At 39.2% G+C, this 15499-nt stretch overlaps 1 long non-coding RNA gene across 1 annotated transcript; it reads right to left on the minus strand.

Annotated features, from left to right (window-relative positions):
• Nucleotides 1-6592: 6592 nt before the first annotated feature.
• On the minus strand, nt 6593-11124 carry LOC110346624 (uncharacterized). The gene is made up of 3 exons (XR_002390783.2): nt 10571-11124; nt 10119-10208; nt 6593-6918 (listed from the first exon to the last, which is right to left on the minus strand). It is a non-coding gene; the product is annotated as an uncharacterized LOC110346624 (long non-coding RNA).
• Nucleotides 11125-15499: the final 4375 nt, after the last annotated feature.

Consider the following 15499-nt stretch of genomic DNA (forward strand, 5'->3'; position numbering starts at 1 on the left):
GTTCGATCTTGAGTGCCAAAAGAAAAGAAAAAATATATATTTCTGAAGCTGAAGTGGTGCATATGTTATGTTTTTTCTCTCTGAACTAGTATGGAGTAAGTTCATATGTTACTAAAATTAACTTATCCACGTTAAATATTAATGTACTTAAAAGATAACTTTAAAGTAGCTGAAAACTAAGCTTAGATTTTTGTTGAATATCAGTGTTCTATGGAATTGATTTTTAAAATTGATTCATGTTTTTCAGTGGCAGGTAAACATAGATATTTGTCATGTAAATATGATATTTTGAAATATGTATACATTGAAGAATAGATAAAGCTAATTAGCAAAAATGATTTCCCATAGTTATCATGTTTTTTTATTGAGAACACTTAAAGCAACTTCTTTTAGTAATTTTGAAGGATAAAATAGATTATTTTTACCTAGAGTCACCATGTGGTATAATAGATCTCTTGAATGTATTCCTCTTATGTGACTGATATTTTGTATATCTAACATTTCCCTGACATCCCCTCTAATCCCTAATAACCACCATGCTACTCTAGCCTATGAGTTCACCAATTTTACTTTCCATATATAAATGAGATCTTCTGCTATGTGTCTTTCATTTAAACATTGTTGCAAATGATAAGGTTTCTTTTTTTTTAAAGACTGAAGAGTGTTACACTGTATTTTCATACACATTATGTTTATCTGATGAAAACATCTTGCTTGATTTCATATCATAGGTATTGTGCACAGTGCTGCTATGAACGTGGCTGTGTAGATTTCTCCATGGACATATTGATTTTAGTTTCTTTGAATATATATCTAGAAGTAACACTGTGATATCTATGGTAATTTTGTTTCTGTTTTTCTGAACAACATCCATAAATTATTCCATGATGACTGGGCTCATCAACATTCTCAAGAAGTGTGTACAGTGCTCTCTCTGTTTCACATTGTTTTATACCATTTCTAATATTTTAATTAATTGCCTCTTAAGTAGTTTCCTTTTGTCATTCTAAATGTGGCTTTTTTTCTTTGAACTGTTAACTGAACTATTACTGATATCTAAATTTCTGATTCTCTTGAAAATACGAATCTTCAAACACTGGGTGATCATTTTAACATGCTGTAGCCACAGTGAGCTCTCACTGAGTGGCTTAGTACATAAAGTTGCCACGTTAGCACATTCACTCCAGACTTCCATGCATGTACAATATCTACATTGTTACTCCAGACAAATGCATTTATTGGGTGTTGAGTGAGTCAGAGATACAGACGTTGTCTTACCGTAAGTTACTATATGACTGTATCACCTGGTGGTGCTGCTATTGACTTTTTCACTTCTCCAGCTTGGTTCATGTAGGGGACAGGGGAAGGGGACATTACCAGAACCTCTGCAGTGAGTCCTGTTCTCCTGCGAGCCACGGCAGCACACAGCGAATTACAAGAAAAGTAGAAAAATGAGACGGAGAAGAAGCTGAGCTTTGGGTCTGATCAGTGCTGCTCTGGGCAGCAAAAACAAAAGCCCCCAGTTTACCACACCTTTTACTCAGTACCTCGTAACAAATGACTTGCAGAGAATTCAGTACATCGGGAGAAACAAATGTAACAAATGACTTGCACAGAGTTCAATAGTTCACATTGGGATAAACAAGGTGTAACGGAAGGCTTGCAGAGAGTTCAGTACATCTCCGGCAAACAAGATGTTAACAGTCCAAGAACAACGAGGAATTGAGCAGATGTTTGTTCTCCCAGGCTGTTTCTTGTCCTGGAGAATCACAGCATCACTGGATCACTGACGTCTCAGTTGTGACCTGAGGCCAAACTGGAGTTATTCTGTAGCTGGGCTGTAGGCAAGAGAACTAGGCTAACCAAATGATTTTTCCCTAGAATTATGTAGCATTGGTCCCAACAGGTTCATAAATAGGAACTTTCCTGCCTGGCCAAGGGGGGTTCTAGATCTTTGTAGCTCTACGTGCTCTTCTGTAACCACTCTTGGTCTCTCAGACTGGAAACAAATGCCTTATCCTCCTGCTATCCACATGCTTCGCAGACTTGTCTCTTGTTGAGAGGGCCCTAGTGTCCCCTGACAGGCAGACCTAAATAGCCTGTACATATCCCTGACATCTGCAACCCTATTTTCACTTATGCTCTTATTTTCTCTCGGGGTCTCTCAGTTAAGAATAAAAGTTATAAAACTAAAAAGAAAATATTTGTATATATTTGAACTTACAATTTCTTGCTTCCTCTTCATCGTGAGAGTTTACACTGAATTTCTGCTGCATCATTTATCATGAGGCCACATAGATGGAAAGTAAAAGGGAATCTCTCACCTACTACCATAATTTGATTTACTGTGATCACACTGAAAGATAAAGGCTTCATGCAAAGATGTCTAATGAGAAATTATATAATTAAAAACCTTTATTATATGTATTTTGGAGACTTACAATAATTACACAGAGTATGTTTGTGTTACAGATGTAGGGAAGCTTTCTAATTTTCCTGTTTTAAGCATATTTCCTTAAAATTCTTACAGGCATCCTTTCACAAAAGTACATTTTCATTTCTCTCTTTAACAAATTTTTTATATTGGGATAATTTAGGATTTGCAAATAAGTTGCAAAAATAATAAAGATTTTTCATTTACTGCTTGACTATTTTCAACTTTTTCTGATTTCATCACCATTCATCACCATGGCACATTTTCAAAATTTAAAAAATTATATTACTAACTGTGTTTCTTCCCCCTCAAAAATGGCATGTTTAAGACCTATCCTCTGGTACCTGTTATTGTGACCTCATTTGGAAACAGAATTTTTGCAGATGTAATCAAGTTACAATAAATTTTGATGGGATTAAGATGATTTTTCCTCGTGAGAAGAACATGTGAGTACAAAGACACAGGGAGGAATGCTGGGGGGAACAGAAGCCCAGGATGGGGTGAGGTGGCCCAGGATGTCTGGCACAGTCAGCGACCAGCAGAAAGAGGGAATGAACCCACTGAGACACTACCTCACATTTCTGTCATCCAGAACTATAACATAAATATGTTTCTCTTAAGATACTTAGTACATGAGCAAAGTGCTGAAAAAATCAGATTTCTATGGAGGTGTCTCTACCTGGGTTGTAGACAACTGCTTTCTCTCTGTTTTCTCATGTCACCTTTCCTCTGAGCACATGTGGAGAGAGATCCCTAGCATATCTTCTTATAAAAGCACCAATGCATGTGTTAAGGTCTGGTTCTCATAACTTCATTTAACTCTAATCCCCTCTGTGAAGAACCTATCCCCAAATACAGCTACATGGCGGGTGATGGCTTCAGCTCATAAATTTGGAAGGGACACAGTTCAGCCTGTACCATTACTGCATCTAGCTCCCCAAGACTCCTGTTCTTCTCTCATGTAAAATTCATTCACCCTTTGACAACAACCCTAAAAAGTCTCATCCCAGCACCAGTTTTAAAGTCCAGAGTTTCACCTTAGATAGAGGTGAGTCAAAGTACAATTCATCCTGAGGAAAAATAATTCTCCAGCTGTGAACCTGTCAAAGCAGACAAGTTTTATGCTTCTGTAATACAAGGGTAGGACAGGCATAGAATATACATCACTATTCCCAAAGGAAGAAATAAGAAAGAAGGAAAGAGTGATGGGTCCTAACCAAGTTCAAAACCTTGCAAGGCACATTCTACCAGGTCTTAAGGCTTGATGATAATCCTCCTTGTGTAGTCACTGGGATGGCAGCTTTGCTCTCAGAGCCCTAGGTAGTAGCTTCATCCCTTCAGCATTCCTGGTCTCCCTGCCCCACAGGTGCTGGGCTGGAGAAGTCTGGAATATTGAAGCTGAGTAACTCCTCCCATCCCCTGAAATTAAGAGAAACATCTTTCTGTTATACCTTCATGAACTCTGAATCATATTGGGATCAGTCTTATCTTTTCTTGAAGAATAAGGGATGTTCATAGTCAAATATCTTTATTTTTCCAATATAAAGATCCAAAAAGTCAAATAATCTTTTTTAAAAATGTTGTCCCATCTCTCTTCCCTTTGGTCCAAGATGATAGTGCCTCTGCTGGTGAAATTCAATCTCTAGTACTGGCTTTTGCAGAGGTGACCATTTAAAGTCATGGATAATCTCTCCATGAAGGGGCTTTCCCCCCACACTCTTGATATTCTCAACACAATAGTCTTTCTGAGTTTTTTGAGTTTTGCATAGGCTGAGACTTTTCCAAATCTTCATGACCTTCTTTCTTTTTACTTAATGATTTCTTTAATTTCTCCTCCTCCTATCACATTCCACCAGAAGCAATAGGAAGAAGCCTGGTTGTTCTTTTGCTTACAGTTTCATCTAAATGGCCAAGGCTATTGTTCAAAAGTTCCACCTTCCCCAAAACATGAGGACACAATTGTGCCAAGTGTGTTTTCATTTTTAATGAATTTTTAAAGTAATACCTCTCCAATAATATGTTCCCTGTTTCCATCTGAGATTTTACCAGAGTTGCCTTTAGCATCCTCTTTCTCTGCCCATAGCCTCTTTAAGGCAATCCCCTTTTTTATAGCATATTATCTCAAAACTGTTCTAGCATCTACTCATTACTTTCAAGGCCATTTCCAAATTTTTAGGCTTTGATAAAACGGCACCCCACTTCTCAGTATCAAAATCTGTATTAATCTCCTTGAATTGGCAACAAAGTGCCGTAGAATGGATGACTTAAATGACAGAAATGTACTTTCTGGAGCTAGAATTGCTATGACTGTGTTGCTAGTAAATTTGGTTTCTAGTTAGGGCTCTTTCTGATCTCTCACAGTGGCTTCCTGGGGGTTTTGGAACTTGCTCACAAAGATGCAGGTGTATTAATTTTCTGTAGTAAACCACTTCCTGCTGTAAATACCTAAAGAGCTGTTAGTTTGATGTCTGATTTTAAAGCCTCTGGTATCCTTGAATTCAGGAGAATCACATTACTCTAAAATTTCATTTTGGGGAGTGGGGCAAGAGTGCCTCAGACTTTCATTTTCTCCTTTTAAAGTGGAGAAATACAAAGAATGAAAAATATTGGTAAGAAATTCGTTGATCGTATAGACTAAAGAGTATAAAAGAAATTACTCAATAAGAATTACCCCTAGGAGACAAAGTAATAGATAGACAAACATAAGCCTCCAAATAAAGAGAATAGGAAAAATTATTTAAGATTTTTCAAAAAAATCAATAACTATTAATTAAAAACATGGAAATGGAAGGCAATGTAAAATAAAATGTAAGGTGAATAAGAAGAAATGCCTCCAGAAAACTCAGGCACATGAAGAGAAAAAGATAGCATACGAATGTAGAAAATGGCACACACCCCAAACAAACAGATGTAGACACAAGAGACTAATAGCCCACGTCCACTTTACATATCTTAGAGTGAATTTGGATTTTGTGGTTCCTTATCACAAATTGTTATTATTATCAGAATGAAGAGACTTTTCCAAACTATTTTAACTTCCTATTTTATGTAGAAACCTCTCATAGAACTTTTCTGAGAGGACCAGAAGTTTTATATTTCTACTACAAAAAGTTCCTTTCACCTCACAAAACTATTCTATGGGATCTCTCTCTTGTCTCTGTCTCTCTTTCTGTTTGTCTCTCTGTCTCTGTCTGTCCATCTGTCTGTCTCTCTCTCTCCTTTCCCTTGGTCCCTCCTCCAGTCCCTATTATACCTCTAATACATCTGCTAGAGATTTCCACTTGGATGACCTAATAATCTATGATAACACAGTTATTGCATATAGTTAAAAGATGAAAAGAGAGGAAAAGCAGAGGCAAACATATATATGATATGTAAACATGACAGTGAATTATATGTTGGAAATTGCATGAAAAGAACATCTGTGCTGACAGAGGAGAGGTAAAACTTCATTTCACTGGATAGTCAAGAAATAAGATTTTGGAGGGTGATATGGTTTGTATACTTATGCCCCAGGGGCTTGATCCCCAGCTTGGCACTATTGGGAGGCAGGCGAAACTTTAAGAGGTAGGGCCTAGTGAGCGGTTTTCAAATAATTGGGGTCTTGCCCTTGAAGGGCATCCACCCGCTCCTTCTCTCTCTTTTACTCCTTGGCTATGAGGTAAATGTTCTTGCTCTGCCATGCAATTGTGCCATGGTGTGCAGGCTTGCCATAGGCGAAAAGAAACAGGGCCAATTAGACATGCACTGGTCCAAAACTGGGAACTAAAATAATCCTTTTCTAAGTGTTATGCATTTGACACAGTGATGGGAAGCTGAGTAACATAGGAGCCATCACAATTTGAAGAGGAAAAGAAAATCTATAGCAATTCCTCCCCCATCCATCCCCATGGCACCATATTCTACTGCAAGAATTATAGCAGTCATATAAGAAAACAATATAACCTAGACAGAACATTTTAAATGTTTAAGTGATGGTGCTATGAGGTCATCCTGATCAGAGAGAAGAAAGCTGCAGTTTTGGATTCTAATGCTGCTTAGCTATAGAGTGATCCTGATCTTTACCTGCAGGAATGACTCTGCGAGTTGGTCTAGCATCAGAAGACAGCCTGTCACTCACTCACCTGCGGTTTCACCTGGATTGAGATTTGGATTGAATAAAACAGTGGAAGAAGCCAGAAATTTTACAGAAATTTCCTTGTAAAATAGAACTTTTTTGAGAGTTTCAAAATATTTATTACATTCTTTTCCCCCCGTAAGCATAGATAATGGGAGAACTCAGAATCTCACTCCTGATTGTGACCCACTGCCACAGGTGACTCATTACAGGAGTGGTTATTCTCAAACTGATGGCCCAGGAGCGCAGATCTCAGCCTTGGAATCCCGGAACGCTCTTATTATTCTCACGAGTATCGAGGGTTCTTTTCCAGTCTCATCTTCCTTTCTCCTCAGAACTTCTGTGCTTAATGACTCCATAGGACACACTGAAACAAGAAGAAAGTCTCTTGGTTACATATATGAGCCGGAAGAAGGAAGATACTGATCTTAGAGAGTAGAAATGTGCAAAAGACTCAACATGTCTTTGTACCTTCAGACACTTAGAGAACTCCTCTTAGCATAGGACAACACGACCTTTGACCCATAGTCTGCCAAATACTTGTCCCAGAAAATTATTATTTTATAAGATGAATACAGAACAAATGGGATGAAAGAAAATACTTCCAGGTTATCTATCCCCCAATAAAAGACCAAATCCTTCTTTGTAATTTTGCTCTGATTCTCCAGATTTCTCTGCAGACAATGCCAATGTTTATAAATTGTCCCTAAGTAGTTGCTGTTCTCTAAAATCTAGAAGTCAGTAGACATCAAAGAGCTTACAACTTTCATCTTACTTCCACAGCAAAGAGAAAACAATAATTTTTTTGCATTAGCTAATTAAAAATATTATAGCTAATGTTGTCTATATAAGCACCAGTGCTTTTAGCTCTATTAGTTGATAAGAAAATATGTAATTATGCTCTCCCCCTCTAGCCCAAAGTGCTATTTATCTATAACAAAAATCAATCTATTGTGTTAGAGGTAATGGTGAGCATAAGAGGAAAATCTCACCAGAATGCCCATATTTTAGTAGCTCACCCAACTCCCTATATTTTGGTTCACATAATTAGTAAAAAACCAGTCGATAGTCGAGAAAATTAACACTCAAATTTGGGGAATGTGCTCTTCGTAGCACAAGCTGTGTGCAGCATCAGCACTGAGAATAGTGTAGGAGGGGACATAACATCCAGCGCCCCAGGATTTCCCAGCATCTGCGAGGACACAGAGAATCCCGAGAAATGCCTTGCAAAGGGAAAACTGCATCAAAGAGGTAAGAGCCCCGTCATGTTCTGAACTCCTAGAAAGAACAGCTGTACTCATCTTTCCATTCCTTGCTCAGGTACAAGAAGCCCTAGGTCATAAATTGACATCTCCTTGGGGCCGGGGATTTAGCTCAGTGGTTCCACTGCCTGCCTCGCAAGCGCAAGGACCCAGGTTCAATCCCCAGTATCACACACACACACACACACACACACACACACACACACAAATAATAATAATAAATTGATGTCTCCTTACCTTTCCATGGGTTAAATGCCCATTCACAAATTGCTGGAATAGGAAGTTTCAGATAAAATCCTACCTCTTGACCTCTTTTTAACCCTTAATTTTCTGGCTTTGGTATCTAAGGGCAAAGATGGGTCTCAAGAACATTAACAGAGGGTGGAATTCAATTATGGATTACATAGTAGAGGCATTTGTACAAATATCTGAGAATTACAGTGAACTCGTGTAAGTTTTGAGGCAATTTACTTAAATTAGCCAACTGCATTAAATTATGTATTCTCATAATATGTGCAACATGATCAAAATATATGGTGAATGTTTAAACAACTATTACAGAAAAGACTCACTGCCATTAAACTTCCTCAAAATGCCTTCCCTTTTTCCCAATATGCTTATCTCTCATCATTGCCAATTTTGGAAGCAGTTTTAAAAATTTTTTGTGTCTTTATGAGGTGTGATAAAAAATATATGAATGCTGCTACTGTGCTATCAAATAGAAAAGCAGGCTTGTACAATATTAGGGTGTGCAGGATCTGGCACCACGGCACATGGAACTTTCCTTCAACATTAAAATTCCATTTTGTAAATCTTCTGAATTGATTCAGAACATCAAGTCAGCCAGACAGCTCAAACAGAGACATGAAGCAGGACTTCCAGAACTGCTTCAGAAAATGGAAAGAATAAGTGTGTTCAAAGTGTGTGTGTGGGGGGGTATTTTGAGAGTGATTAATGACAATGTATCTTTTATTGTAACTTTTTTAAAAAGTAAGTGCTGGGTGTGATGGCACATGCCTGTAATCCCAGCACTCAGGAGGCTGAGGCAGGAGGATCACCTTGCGTTTGAGGCCAGTCTGGGCTATATAGTGAGTTCAAGGTCAGCTTGAACTACATAGCAAGACCTTATCTCTAATAAAAAGTAAGTTTCCACCATATTTTTTATCATACCTCCTTTTATCATTTACAGAAATGACAGTTTGGGACTAAACATTCTGAATGTGTTCACCTAAAGCTATCGCCTAATTTAGTTGTGTTTGGGAATGCGACAAATTCAACTATAGAATATCATTCTTCCCTGAAGTTTAAAAACAAAAAATTTTTCCCAAGTCTAAATATGTATTCAGATAATCACTTTTTTTTTGGTACCGGGAATCAAACTCGGGACCTCGCACTTGCAAGGCAGGTGGCGGAACGACTGAATTAAATTCTTGGCCTCAACTCACTTATTTTTAATACCTCAATGCAGCACAATAGACTTTTGGAGATAAGGCATGTTCATTTTACATGAGGGAAACCTGGGATGAGTGTCTACAGGACATGCTCATGAAGAAAAAGTCATGGGAGGCCAGAGAGCCCCAGAATACAGGTGTTCCCTTCCTGTGATGTCACAAGAGTCCTCAAACAGGGAAAAGTGAGCACAGCTAACTTTTGACAAAGGGGCAAGTTCCATAACACATAGCCTGTGGGGATTGTGATCGCAGGCCAGGGATGTATCTCAGTGATGAAGAATGTTATTTCCATGTTGAAGGCCCTGAGCCGCAAAGAAAAAAAAAAAAAGTTCCTGTTATCTGCAAGAGTTATAGGCAAGAAGTATTCAAAATGTCAGCCAGGAAAAATAGATTTTCAATATCCTTGCATGATGACCTCATCTTCACAAAGTCCTTCTTCCCTCTTCTCTATCACAAAGGTAAATTTATAGACATTTTCTGGAGAACAGCCTTATTTTCTTCCACTTTCTAACATACACAATTCTGGCTTAGTCACTGACTCACTTAGGAGGGAATTTTGATTAAAATAAATCCCATGTATAGATGACAAAAGAGAAACATTTCAACCAACAAGAGTTAATGAGGGCTCAGAACCAAACCTTTGCTTAAAAGCAAATTTCTTTAGAAATAAAGGTCACAGCCCTAAAGCTAAGCATAGGGAAAGGAGAGTCGTGCAGAACAGGAAGAGCCTGCTGAATTCATTGGGTCTTGCGTGGAACCTGGAATGCCCAGTTACCCAGCAGAGTCTGTGGAAATGACTAGAATGGCCAGCTATGGCCAAAAGAATCCAGAGGTAAGCAGCAAAATTTGCTTACTTGGCTCTTCCAGATGGTCCATCTTTATCTCATTGCCATCTTTGTCCTCAAAAGTTGTATTATGTGGAGCATGCCTGAATCAGAGCAAGACTAAAACAAAGCACCTTTGGTCAGAGTCCATTGTCCGGAAACTTGTTCACATATCCTCAGATTACACAGGGTTCCTCATCTCTCTATAATGTCCTGTTACTCTCAGTCAGCAAGTTGCTTCCTCAGGCTTACAAGTAAACCAACAAAAAACTTCCCAATCCAGTCCCATTCTATGTCTGCTTGCATATTCAAGATTGTGATTTCTAAAACCTCTCAGCCTCCAGACACTGGATCTCAGAGATCAGAGAAGAGCAGACACTGTTTTCTTGTTTCCCACAGTATAATAGACATCCTCCCTCTCCCTCCATACAGACATCTGTCACTAGAGTTATCCTGTGCTCCAAGGCCCCTATGGTACTTACGATTTTCAATGCAGAGTTCTATCACAAAGGCCAAAAGAGAGTATAACTGACAAAGAAATAATACATGTATTATCACAATTAGGACAAAGGACCAAGGAGAATCATTTGGGTATAAATTGGTCCCTGGTTCAATCTCCGCCATTGGGATGGAAGAGAGCATGAAATTCTCTACCCCAGCTACTTCTCATCCCCTAGGTGACCACAGTGATGAGGTCACAAATGCTGACACAATGGGAGCAGTGAAGATCTGGATGGGGATTGGGTAAGCTTCATCCCATCTGTACAAGGGACAAAGATAGCTTCCATAGCTTCACCAAACTTAAAATACTAGAATGAATGACCAAGAGGGCACAGTACCGCATAGCTACTCAAGAAGAGCGTCTGGCTGCAGTGGAACCACATTCACATGTACAAGTGGAAGGGCCTATTTCTCTTGACTTCTCAGCCTTGGAGTTGGTCTTATTCAGCAGAGTAACACCTAACTGGGACAACCAAGAAAGAATATATTGTCGCCACAAAAGATTTTATGCTCTTTCCTAGAATTTCTGACATTTTCTCTCTCAGTGTACTTATTCATATCAGGAATACCATATTTGTCCAACAGATTGTAAGAATATGTTGGCAGTCAAGTGTGTCAATCGGGAGAGAAGAGTTTATCTTCCAAGATGGAGATTATGATGCTTAGTTACTTTTTCATTGCTGAATCAAAATAATTATGCCCAAAGTTAAAGGAGTAAAGGTTTATTTTGACTCACAGTTTTAGCCAAATGGAGTTTTCAGTCCCTAATCAGCTGGCTCCAAGGCAGGGTGGCATGGCTGAAGTGCATCGCAGAACAGGCAGGAAAGGGGAAAAGACAAGCAGCAGCAAGAAACTAGCAACAAGCAGCAACTCTCTTTCTGTCCCTTACATCTTACCAGGCTGTGCAAGTTTAGGGTGGGCAGCGCTCACACCCAGGGCGAGGCAGCCTTCATCCTAGCATTGCACCATGAATCAACCCCAGCAACACACACCTTAGACCCATCCACCTCCAAAAGCCCACTGATGACCTCATGAGGCTTTGGGGATCACCCAGATACAAGGTAGAGCAGGTACCTTCTGATCTAAGCAGGCTATCAGTCTGTGGTTTTCTGTGAACATCACCAGAACATGCTCCCTTTTCCTTGGTAACAATTAGGGAACGAGAAGAGGAAGTGAAAGATGGCAGAGATGAAGCCATAACATCACCTGGTTGTCAGCTTCCCGTTGTCGTAATGGAGTGCCACCAATTGGGTAATTTATAAAGCATAAAGATTTTGGAAGGCTGGGAAATCCCAGGTCGAGGAGCCATATTTTTGGAGTCTTTGCACTGCAGAAGGGAAGAAAGCAAGATAACATTATGTATGTATGTATGTATGTATGTATGTGTATGTGTATATGTATATGTATGAGTGTATGTATGTATGTATGTGTGTATGTATGCAGCAGTACTAGAGATTTAACCCAGGGCCTTCAGACTGAGCTACATTTGCAATCTTTTTGATTTTTAATTTTTATTTTAAAACAGGGTCTTGCTAAGCTATGGTATTTACACATGTGTGTCCTATTTATTTCACTTAAGATCTTATTGCCTCGATATGCATCCATTTAGCTATAAATATCTCTAATTTCTCATTTTTTATGGCTGAGTAGTACTCCATTTTATAAAAAACCCCACATTTTCTTTTTTTTATTATGCTCTTAAAATGTTTTCTCTTTTTATTAAATATACTTTCAAACTTTTGTAAAGAATTCTTTTAAAAATATTAGTAGGAATATGATCATTAGAATTTCCTTTACTCATATCAGTTAACTATTATCATAATTTATTAATGTAGCATAATACATTACAATAATAATTTAGGGTTCTTTTGAGCTATATTGATGTTAAGCTAAGATTTCCTATGTGGATGTCAGCACAACACTTTCCACCACATGACCGCTTCAATGTGACCATGTTGAGTGTTTTCCACACGTGTCTCCACTGCTGAGCTGCTCAGTGTGATTCCCGCGAAGCGGCTACAAGGTAGCAAAGCCACTGTGTTCAATCAATGCGTTGATGGATGAGCCAGCCTGGAGAGAGCCCTTGTACAGTGTTTCTGGTTCTCCTCAACATATTTTTCTAGCTGTAAGATGCGCCAAGGGGGCCGGGGATTCAGCTCAGTGGCACAGGGCCTGCCTTGCAAGTGCAAGGTCCTGAGTTTGATCCATGGCACCACACACACACACACACACACACACACAAAGTAGGGAATGATAAAGACAAAAATCATTTTTAAAAAAGCCCCAGGTACCTCACCGTGTAATTATATTAACTTATATATTTTATGTAATGAATAAAGCTATGCAAAAATTGTCTTAATCTTTCCCTATAGGTCATTTTAATTTTCTATTTTAAGTAACACTGGAGATTACTATATTTTTATTTAATAAAGAATTATAAAAATATCATCTATATTTTTCTCTGTAGGTCATTTTAACTTTCTATTTGGGCTAACACAGTCAGATGTGTTAGAGAGCAACATATTGAAGGACTCCCTGAGTGACCCGAACTCTGGCCAGGGCTGGCCATCTGGCACCATTCTCAGTGGACCCGTGGGCCCCGCCCACCCAAGCCCTTCTCATTGGATTCCTAGAGTCACATTCCAACCCCTGCAGCTGGGTGTTTTCCTGAGGCCAAGCAAAGGCACTGGTTTCTGAGAGTCTCAGCATGGCCACTGGGCCTGGACTCACCCTTTCCCAGTCCACCTGGGGGTCATGGGGGGCTCTGGACTGGAGACATCTGTGGGAAGCCTCCACAGTCCAAGTGGGGACCCAGGAAGGCGAGGGCAGTTCCAGAGGAGTAGGGAAGATCCAACCACCTGACAAAATCTTTACTGAAAAAGGGATTCATAATTGCAAGACTGATAATGGCTCCAAGGGTTAAATTAAGTCCTCCACAGCCTCCTGGACCTTGGCCACTAAATTCCCTCCCTCTGCCCACATTTCCAGATTCTTGTTACCTTTGTGAGACATCTGAACACAGGAGAGGGTGAGCACCTCAATGAACACACCTGGCAATAGATGATCCCATCTGGTTTGGACAGTAGAGGTGATCCCTTAGAACTTTTTTTCACACTTTCAGTCTCTAAATAGCTTGAATATATTTCCATATATTGATTTCCACGTTCCATGTAAACTGTTATTTAACTGCTACTCCAGAAGATGAGCATTCTGGGCGACTAAAGCAGGAGGATTGAAAGTTCCAGCCCAGTCTGTGCAATGTAGTGACCGGGACCTAGCCTTGAAACACAAAACAAACCAAAACAAAACAAAAGAGCCAGGGATGTAGCTCAGTGTGAAGGCTCTGGATTCAATACTGGCCAAGGGAAACTGATCTACAGTTATGGAAACCACAGAGCAATTGCCCAGGGGAACCCCACATTTTCTTTATCCACTTTCCAGTTGATGGGCAATTGGGCTGCTTCCAAGTTTTAGCTATTACAAATTTTGCTATTATGAATATGGATGCACATATATCACTGTGGTATGATTCTTTTAATTCTTTTGGGAAGATACCCAGCAGGGAAATACCTGCTCAAATGGGACTTCCAGTCCTACTTCTTTAAGGTGTCTCCAAACTGATTTCTACATTGCTTGCACCAGTCTACACTCCCACCAGCAGTGGAGCAGGGTTCCTCTTTCCCCACAGCCCCGTCAGCATTTGTTATTGGTTGATTTCATAATAGCAGCCATTCTTTCTGGGGTGAGGTGGAATCTCAGGGTTGTTTTAATTTGCATCTCTCAAATGACCAGTGACGTTGAACATTTTTTCATTATGTTTATTTGCTATTTCTACTTCTTTGTCTGAGAAATGTCTGTTCACTTCAGATGCCCATTTTTGGATTGGGTCTTTAAATTTGGGAGGTCTGATTTTTTAAAATTCTTTATATATTCTACATATTAGACCTTTGAGGAAAAGCAGATGAAGATTTTTTCCCACATTGTGGGTTGTCTCTTCACACTGCCAGTGGTTTCCCTTGCTGTGCAGAAGCTTTTTAATAAGAAAAGATCCCACTTGTTGATTGTTTGTGCTAGTTCATGGGCAACTGAGGTTTTGTTCATAAAGCGTTTTCCTACAATAATGTCTTCAAGAGTGCTACCTAATCTCTGTTCCAGCTGGTTCAGCATTTCTGTGGTAATATTTAGATCTTTAATCCATTTCGGTTTTAGTTTAGTGCATGGTGAGAGATATAGGTCTAGTTTTAATCTTTGGCAAGTTGAAACCCAATTTTTCCAGCATCATTTATTAAAGAGGCTATCTTTCCTCCAGTGAGGGTATTTGGCTCCTTTATGGAAGATGAGGTGGCTGAGTGTGTGTGGAGTTGTTTCTATCTTCTAAGCTGTTCCGCTGGTCCTCAGGTCTGTTTCTTTGCCAGTACCATGCTATTTTGATCTCAGTAGCTTTTTAGTATAGTTTCAAGTTGGGGGTTGTAAAACCCTCTACCATATCTCTGTTACCTAGAATTGCTTTTGCTATTCTGGATCTCTTCTTGTTCCAAATGAATTTTTGAATTATTTTCTCAAGGTCCATGAAGTTTGCTGCTGGAATTTCAATAGGGATTGCCTTGAATCTATATAGCAGTTTTGGAAGTATGGCCATTTTCACTGTGTTGGTTCTTCCTACCCAGGAGCAAGGTCTGTCTTTCCATTTTCTGATGTTATCTTCAATCTCTCTTTTCAGAGTGCTATAATTTTCAGAGAAGAGGCCTTTGACTTCTTTCGATTCCTAGGTATTTCAGGTTTTGGATGCTATTGTGAAAGGAATTGTTTGCCCTATTTCTCTCTCAGTGAGTCTGTTTTTCATGTAGAGGAAAGCTATTGATTTTTGTGTGTTGACCTTGTATCCAGCTACTTTACTGAATTTGGTTATT

Source organism: Heterocephalus glaber, unplaced genomic scaffold (genome assembly GCF_053883595.1).
Source record: "Heterocephalus glaber isolate CG9 unplaced genomic scaffold, H.glaber_assembly_v1.0 deba00001444, whole genome shotgun sequence".
Lineage (NCBI taxonomy): Eukaryota > Metazoa > Chordata > Mammalia > Rodentia > Bathyergidae > Heterocephalus > Heterocephalus glaber.